The sequence below is a fragment of the Vipera berus genome (genome assembly GCF_964194415.1).
Source record: "Vipera berus genome assembly, chromosome: 4".
Taxonomy (NCBI): Eukaryota; Metazoa; Chordata; class Lepidosauria; order Squamata; family Viperidae; genus Vipera; species Vipera berus.
Window position 1 is genome coordinate 22,137,880 of NC_138206.1, and position 9,800 is coordinate 22,147,679.

Sequence of the window (9,800 nt, forward strand, 5' to 3'; positions counted from 1 at the left end):
GCTTGGGGGACCCTGGGTGGGGCCAAAGTTGCCCCGGAGAGGTGACCATGAAGGAGGGGCGCCCTGTTGATCACAAAGCGATGGCAATTGCTTCGTTTGTCTGGGGAAAGCGCTCCGAACCCAACAGGAGAAAGGCTAGCATGAGATCAGCGTCTAGCCCAAGCTGTTTGCAGCTGAAGTCCCAGAGCATGAACCTAAACATCAGTGAACAGCGTGCTTGGTGAGAGTACTGATCTTCTTTCTTCTATTTACTATCTAAATCCTTGAAAAGATCCCCAAAGCAAGAAAACCTCCAGAAGTGAAGGGAGGAGACTATATCCTCATTCCCTTACAGATGGAAGCGGCGAATTAATATTAAAGGAGGGAGGAAATATATTAAAATTTGATTTAAAATACTTCAGTCTGGACAAATTTAGGAACTAAAAAACTGTCAAGATTATACCCTAAACATTTTTGGGTGGAATTGTAAAAATATATAACAAAAATAACTTTTTGATTGAAAGAAAAACTGAAAAAAGAAATAACTGCTGACATCTAGTGGAGACTCAGAGAATAGAACACTAACAATAAGGACTCAGAAATTGGCAGAGTGCCAAGAAACAAAGAAAAAGTTGTTCCTTTGAATTGCAAATAACCTTGAAGACAGCTGGGAACAAAGGAAGAGCCAGCTATAAGATTAAAAAGTGTTTGAAAGAAAAAAAACACACACCTGGACTGTTGCTTAAATCTAAGAAGTGTTTATGGAAAAGAAAAACCTTGGGTTTCTGGCTAATCTTTTAGAGGAGAATCTGTAGGAAGGATTTATAGTGGCTTAACATACTGAACTGTAATTTTGACTGACTGATAAATTGACTTTTGAATTAAAACATTGATGAAAGATTATTTGAAGGGGGGAGACAACATGGATATCACATACGTATCTAAAAATGACAGGATGCCACATTCAATATTTTCTCCTGAAGGATGTAGCCTGGAAAATCAAGGGCCTCCAGAAGCAATACTTCAAGGCAAGATAAATACTTTCTAGGAGGAAATATATGACAATAGACTCAAACCACAAGGAAATCCGAAGCAACTTTGATGATTTAAATAAGCATATTTCCAATCTAAATTTACAATTAAAAAACACCCAGGGAATAACAACAAAGGCACAAATAAATCAGACAGCAGACTACAAATTAGAAGAGTATGATCAAATTGATGAAACAACAAAGGAAAAGAATTACAATTTGACAAACAGGAAAAAAATCTTCAAGGTTCTGATATAACAAGAAAAGTGGAATCATCAGGAGAACCATCTAAGTTTGGGAGATAGAAAGTATTTATCTTACTTACTTCATCTTTTGTATTCCCAACAACATTTGTAAAAATACAGGAACTGCTGGGTAGGCGGATTACATCCTTGGAAAATTACTTGGCAAAAGAAGTAGACCAGAGACAGATACAAGAGATTTGACTTGCCCTAGTAGATGGACTATTACATGAATAAACATTTGTTTGAATATGACTAAAAGAATAGAGAATTTTGAACACAAAGGGGCCTTATAATAAGAAGGATAATAGATTTAAGTAATATAGTATATTTTATAATATATGAAATGTTAAAATAGTAGGTTGATGTAACTTTTATTAATATATAAGTGAAATAAAATGATTAAGAGGATGTTATATCTAGATATTATAAGATAGATAAAAAGCATAGTATTTTTATAATGTATGATATAAAATATTGGGAGGATGTACCTAAATGGGAAAATTTGGACAGTTAGATGACTAATTTGAAGAAATTATGACTGATAAGAATTGGATTGAATATAAGGGAATTTAAGTGAACAAAAATTATAAAAATGGGATGTATGCTGAACTAATGAGATGATGGTTATGAGAATAATATAAGCTGAAAATATGTTACATGGAGAGATTATTATCATTTATATAAATTTTAAAAATGCCTATATCTAATCATTTATATATTGAAAATATTAAGAATTATATTTTGGCTAAAGTTGAAGAAGGAGAATACAAACGGGAGAAGGGAAGATCAAAGGAATGTATCATTAATTAATATATTAATTATGGAATTATCAAATTTAATTATTATTGATTTTTAATTACTTATTATTGTCCTTTTTTTCTTGTTAAAATATAAACCAAGACAACACGCTGTACACCAGGCACTGGAGATAGTTATAGTTAAAAACTAATAAAATATCTATAAAAAAAATAAAGTATCCATGGTACGATAAAATCAAAACAGTATAAGAATAAACAAAAAGTCAAGAATAGAGCAAGCCAAAAAAAATCATTAGAGAAGGCCTGATCTAATTAGAATATTGTCTAGAACAGTTCTCTTTGAGGATCTTTCTAAATGCAGTCAGGAAAAAGGCCAGACCAATGTCCATGAGGAAGCAGCTCCTCCTGGTATGAGTTCTCTATTTCCCCAGCTTGGTCCTCCAAAACTGATGAGTGGGGCATGCAGGAATGAGTTAGGCTAGGAGGATAAACAGGGAAGAAGGAGAAGGAGGCTAATTGTCAGTTGTTCATAGTGTTTCTATTGGCTGCAGAAATGTTTGCCTCTCTGTATTTAGAGCTGTTCCAAATTTGTCATTGGCACATTGGATGTGTCAAATGGGGGTTTAAGATTCTTCAGTCGCTCCTGTTGTAGTTTCCACTCTGGGGGTTTCTACCAACTTTGGGGGCTAGCAGGGAGGTGAGAAAAAAGATCCTGTGTTTGATCTTGTCGTCTTCCAGTAACTAATGAGATCATCTGAAAATGGAACTGTAACACTGTATGTCTACAACAGCAGTTGTAGATGTACTACAAGCTTTCTCTGAGAAGGATTGAAAAATCCTTGATCTGAAATATCAAGAAGGAAGATTTCAAGAAAAAAAGAAAAGTTATTTTTTTTCTGTCACAATGAAAAGTTAAGTGGGATACTAAAGTCTGCACTTTATCACCAATAAAATGGAGGACAAAAATAAGAGAGGATTGATGCATTCTGTGTGACACCTTTTTGTTTTCTTTTAGGAATCCGCATGAGCCTTCCTGGCAGCCTTAAACTGAGTGCCTTTTCTCTAATGTTTATGAATGGAATGCTGCCTGGATCTCAGTGGTACTGCTTCAGAAACAGCTGAAATAAATTGACAGCATTTGAAAGCTCTTTGGCAGTTGGATTTACAATAAAGCAGCTGTATGAGAAGATTTCAAGGAGCAACGTGGTCAAAGACCAGAGGCAGCTAACTACGTGTTGTTCCTCATTCAGACATAGTTTGATGGATTGAACACACAGCTAAGGAGATTATGTAATGAAAAGCGGTAGAATAGTCTTCTGAATATATGATCTAACAGCAGATGTGTGACAGGAATTTGTCCTTTATTATGTTGGCAAAAGGAAGCATTTGATAGGATTTGCAACAAGCTGCGTTGAATCCCTGTGAATGTGCCAAGAATCCTAGCACTGCAGAGAATCCTTTTTAAGAAATATGAACATTTCTGTTTTGTCTATACTTATTTATTGTGAACTTGGAAACATCATCTAGTGTCACAGTTCAGTATTGCCTAAGTTTATATGGAAAAACACATTGTAGAAAATGGAAAGCAGTGCTCAAGAGCCTTTTGCACCTCTTTATAGGGCAGCTCTCTGATGTTTATCTTGAACTAAATCTCGGTGGGTTCATTGCTGCCTACTCTGGAGGTAAAATAACTCCAATTTTCAATGAATATTTCTCCTACAAATAACTGCTGTTACATGCTGGTGTTTGACAGATTTTCATAATTCAGAAAAATGTCATTTATTTCAGTAAGAATGTTTTGTTAGTTATACCAGGCATTTATTATGTCAGTGAAATTTAAAGTGCTTTTTTATACATTTTTTAAAAAAGAAGTTTAAAATAAAGCCTGAAATTATAAAAGCATTTGGCCCTTTGGTCAGTGTCTGAGGATCCTAGGATTCCTTAAATTTCTTTCTTTCAAAAAAGAAGGCATTCAGGATCTGAAACTATCTGCCATTTCCAATCTTTTCCATGTCTCCAAACATGTAAAAAATATAGATCAGCAGTGGGACTATTAAAAAAAATTAGTTCTGCTCTTTAAAATAGTAGTCAAGAGAGCATTAGAATAGTTCTGGCACTTTGCAATCCTATTCCCTCCTACTTGTGGATAAAAATTGAATTCAATGGGATCTATTTTCTCAGTAGAAATCGATAAAATTGCAGTCTTAAAAGCTATACTTTTAAACCCACTAATACATAATTGAGGGAATACAATCTTATATATACTTATTTGAAATGTAAGGTCCATGAGAAAGTAGGATATAAGGTCAGACATGCAAGGCAGATAGGTATGCAAAGATCAGGGTACTATGTTAACATTATTATTGCAAAATTCATGTTTATATAATTTTTGCATGAGGAACCATATATTTATGTAAACTTTGTAAATAAACTGACATGCATTTCAGTATTCTGTAAAACTTTTGATAAAATATGTATAGAAATTTCACCTATGAAAGCTCTTTCCTAAATTAATTTTGTCATCTTTATCCATTATCGATGCTATCTATGGACAATGGTAATTTTGTATGTATAATTTACACTTTATATAATTAGATTACTCACCAGCCCACATATTAAAAATGAAGAAGTATAAATTATGTATAATATACTGTTCCTAAAACGTTTAATTCAACTAAATTCATATTGATTATGTTGCCTATGTCAAACAGTGATATATGCAAAAAGATTGAATGATTAATTATGAGCCATCAAGTTAGTGTCAACTTGATGATCACATAGACCCTTACCGGTATGATCTGTCCCTACTATGTCCCTTCAAAACTTTCAGTGGTACAGCCATTACACCCTATTCTTCTCTTTCCTGCAATCTTTCCTAACATCATGGACTTATCAGGCGAGCTAGGTCTTTGTATAATGTTTCCAAAATATGATAGTTTGAGCCTGGCCATTTGTGTTTTAAACGGGAATTTTGGCTGACTTGTGTGATAAGTTCATTATTTTTTGGCTACTGATGTTTTCTCCTGAGTCTTCTCCAGCATTCAAAAACTTCAGTACTCTTCCCTTTGTGCTTATTCAAAGTCCAACTTTAGCCTGCATGATTCTGATCTTTGTAGGTCACAGCATCTCTCTCTATTTTTTCCCCTAAGGTTTCCATTGCTACCCTTTCATGTGCAAGTCTGGCATGTTGCTTTATTACTTTATAGGTGATGAGGGATCCAAAAATGTGAAAACTATTCTCCATTTCAGTATCTTCATTGTCAGTTCTAAGACAGATTGCTGTACTAGTTATTAGTTTGGTCTTCCTTCTATTTAATCTTCCCATTTTTTCACTGGGCTCGACTTTGATTATGAGAGCTTGCAGATCATTTTCAGCTATTAGAGTAGTGTAGAAAAGGTTACTGCTGTTTCTTCCTCCAAATTTTAAAACCATGCTCATCTTATTCCAGTCCAGCCTGCTTTATTCAGCCTAGAGTTGCCTCTTAGCAAGATGGGCAGCATATAGGTTTAATCAATCAATAAATGTAAGTTAAATAAATTAGGAGAAAATATACACTTTGTCTCACTCCTTTGCCAACCTGGAGCCAGTCTGTTTTGCCCTGTTCCTTGCAAATTTGGCTTCCTGTTCTAAGTATAGGTTTCACGTAAGGGCAATGAGATGTTCTTGAATTTTCCCAAGCATGTTCCACACTATGAGAAGGTCAATGCAACTGAAAACATGGTGGTATCCATGAAATACTTGCTAACTTCTTTTTGGTATTCTTTGGTTTTATCAATTATCAATAATAATGTCTCTTGCTCCTCAGCCTTTTTTAAAACCAGCTTCAGCGTCTGGCCTTTTGCTTTTCATGTAGGTTTCTAATTTGTGTTGATTCTGTCTTCATTACTGTCTTAGCTATATTCTTCCCTACTATGTAAGCAACATTGTTCCTTGTTTTTCATGTCCCAGGTGATCAACAGGATGACCTTTTGGCTGAAAGTATCCAATTTTAGCCCATTTCAGTTCACTAATGTCTAAAGTGCCAATGTGTAGTTGATTAATTTCATCATTCACTGTATTGAGCTTTCCCACATTTATGCTTCTTATATTCTGCGTGCCCATTGCAACTCTGTCTTTGGGGCTTCAAGTTACAATTGTTACAACTGGACATCCAGCATGTTTTAATCTAACCAAGTCATATACAGCATCAATACTCCAAAAAAAAAGTCTCCCAGTAGCTTTTTCAGTGCATCTGACACGAGAAGCCCATAATTTGGCATTATTTTTTTAATCACTTTACCTGGTCTATCCAGGTGATTTTCTTAGTCAAACACAGGAATAGCTTAACATTGCCCAGTATGAAATTATACCTTTTACGTGACTTTTTAAAGGTGTATAAAATTAAATTTAAGAAAATAAATCCTTGCTACCCAACATAGGTGCCTTCTTACTTTAGCTGAGCAACTAGGCTTATCTTTATGCCTTGGGTGATCCATTTGGGATCCAGTGTATACTTTTGGTGCCCACTGTCAGCAGTGCTCTCTGCCACTGTGAAAGGGAAGAATAGCAGGGCTGGGAAACAGGTAGAAAGGGGGGAACAAAAACATATACTGACATAGACTTCTTTCAAACAAAATAGATTTTTAGTAGTTTATATGTAGAAACACAAAAGTGTGACTTGCAGCCTTGTGTACATGTTTATATATTTTTCTATTTGTTAATAAATATTCAAATAATATATGTACATCTTTTTGTCCATGAATATGGGATGCGTCAAGTTATTTTAAAACAGTGACATATCAGATGCTGTGCTACTTTGTGCTGCAACTTAGATTAACATCATTGTGGTTATAGATGAAACATGGATGAATATTTACTCTGGATGAATATCTGAGCAACTCCTCTTTCTTAAGCGCCTTAATTCTAGTCAAGCCATAAATTTGTGATCATGAGCGATAGCATAATTTTTAGAGTTTAGCATGGAAGCTGCTTGTGAACATAAGGTGAGAAGTAATTCTGACCCGAGTGCCTCAAAGATTTGCCAGTTGAGTTGAACAGGACAGAAAAGGGTTGGAATAACCAGAGAACAGCCACAGAAAGCACATTACCTAAATAGCTGCTGAGCATTAAGGGAATTCAGCAAGGGGCCGGCAGTGAAAGGGAGTCCCAAGCATTTTTCTATCATACTGAAGAGTGGCATTCAGCTAATTTGAAAATTCATAGACTCTACGTGTGCAGCAAGTGCAAGTTCTGCTGGTGCTTTAAAAATAAATACGAGAACAAGAAGTTTTATTAAACCAAATAAGGCAGCTACTTCAAGAGGTATTAACTGGGATGACCCTGTTGATTACTGGCTCAGAGAAAGAGGCAGGGGTGGGGGGGTTGCGATTGACTGGATGGAGAGCCCCCTACTCAAGAAGAGGAAGGAGAAGCACTGCTGCCACTGGTTAACGCCGGGAATCATCAACAGGTTGCCTCCAATGAGGAACAGCTGCCGCCCCCACCCGATCTGCTGTCATGAAAGGCAGAGAGAGAGAGAGAGAGAGAGAGAGAGAGAGAGAGAGAGAGAGAGAGAGAGAGAGAGGAAGCTCAGAGGAGGTCAACAAGGCTGCTGACACTGTTTTGCACTGAAATCTTGTCTTGCCCTTTGGGTTGTCTCCAACAGTTGGTGCTGCAGGTTTACTACTGATACTTAGGGTGTCGACTTGTTCATTTCAGAGCCAGGTCAGATTTTCCTGTAAAGGAATGTGTCTGAGTGTGTGTAAAAAATTTTGGCCACGTAGTCCCATGATGACCTGTCTTCTCCTCCAAAAGAAGCTTGACTACAGGTGGGAACATGAACATGGCACATCTCTGCAATTCTCTGAAGCAGCTGGGAATATTCATCAATGGATGGTAATCTTACAATCCCTGAAACAGACGCAGCTGCTTTAAAGGGCTGGAGGAAAATGCCCCATTTTTCCTCTCAAGTGCTTAAAGCTCCATTTGAAGATTGAATCCAAAGTATTGCACAATCCTATAAATTACAATTTTCTCTATATACAGAAAATACATTTTATCTTTTAGGGAAAAAATCAGATGATATTAAATTATATGAATGGACTTGAATATGAAAGCTATGCTGAAGTTGTCAACTAAGCCTGTATCACTTAAGCATATATATTTTTTATCCTGGAAAATGTGAAGTTGCTACATTATCTAGAGCCAGTTTGATGTAGTGGTTAAAGGCAAAGGCTAGAAACAAGTAGACTGTGAGTTCTAGACCTGCCTTAAGCATGAAATCCATCTGGATGGCTTTGAGCCAATCACTCTCTCTCAGCCCAACTCATCTCACAGGGTGGTAGTTGTAGGGAAAATAGGAGGAAAGAATATTAGGTATGTTCACTGCCTTGACTTACTTATAAAGTAACGGAGGTAGGAAATAAAATAAAAATAGTCATTATTAGTTTGTGAATGTGCCATAAGTACAATTTTTGCCTGTGTTGGGGGCATTATATGGCAAAGTTAAAACCCTTAATTTCTCTTTGAGCACTCACTCCAGTAGATTAAATTACTTTATCTTCCTCCTTTTCTGAGCTTCATTGTGGAGTGAGGATTACATTACAACCTGAAGCACATTCCAGTTCATTTTTTTAAAAAAGACAAAAACAAAACCCTTATTGGCTCCAGTGTGCGCTGTTGTTGAAAGAATGGGACTGGTATACTCACATAACAAGGGAGCACAATGCAGGCCTGTGTTAATAGGGTTCAAGTTAATCCTCCTTGGTTTTAGCAGCAGTGCTGGCGAAACTGTCCTTGGCTTTACAACACACTTTTGATTATATTTTGCAAGATGAAACGCTTGCAAAAGGATTGCCAGAGGTCCTACTGTGTTTCACAGCAGTAGTAAAGAATGAGACGAGAGAATATGCTCAGCAATAGCATGGGTAAGAACGAAGAGGCAACTGACAGGATAAATGGTAAAGATTTCACTCCAGTTTTATTCTGACAGCTTTGTCCTTTCACAGGTTGTGAAGTAAAGCTTGGAATTTATATCTGCACAATATTTTAAATGGAACAGATACTTTAAATACTCTCAGTGCTTCTCAACCTCAGCTACTTTCAGATGTGTAGACCGACTCCAAGAATTCCTCAGCCAGCGTGGGAATTCTGGGAGCTGAAATCCACAATCTTAAAATAGCTGAGGTTGAAAAACACTGTTCCACCTGAAACCAGGAGATGAAGATCATGACTGCCATCATGAGCATCTGGTGGAAATGATGGAGATACTGTAGATTTTATAGATGACATTGTCTTCCCCTCTTGCTTTATGGTTACTTTTTATTTATCCAGAGATTCCAGATACATAGAGGCAAGTGAAGAATTATAGTCCAACTCTTATTGTTTACTTTATAAATGAAAGGCTGTATTCATACATCCATACACCGAAACTCTAGGGTGCTTTTTTTTAAATTAAAAATGTTTTAAGTAAACTTAGAGGTCACCTAATTCCAAATAGTGGGCAATTTACACTTTAATAAGTAAAGAACAATAAAATAAAAAAGGAAATGTCACACCCATCTCAAAAAAAAACCACAACAACAACCCAAGCACATTCCACCAAAGAAATAACAACTTACCTCCAGTTCTGGGAGAACATCCAGATTTTCAAAGCATTTTAGAACAAGGCTTTTCAACCAGTGGTACGGGTACCACCTGTGGTACATTGGCACCTGGCAGGTGGTACGTGACCATCCTAGAAAAGTGGTAGCAGGGGAGGGGAATGAGCTGAACCGGTGGCAGCACCACACAAGCCTGAGCGAGAGAT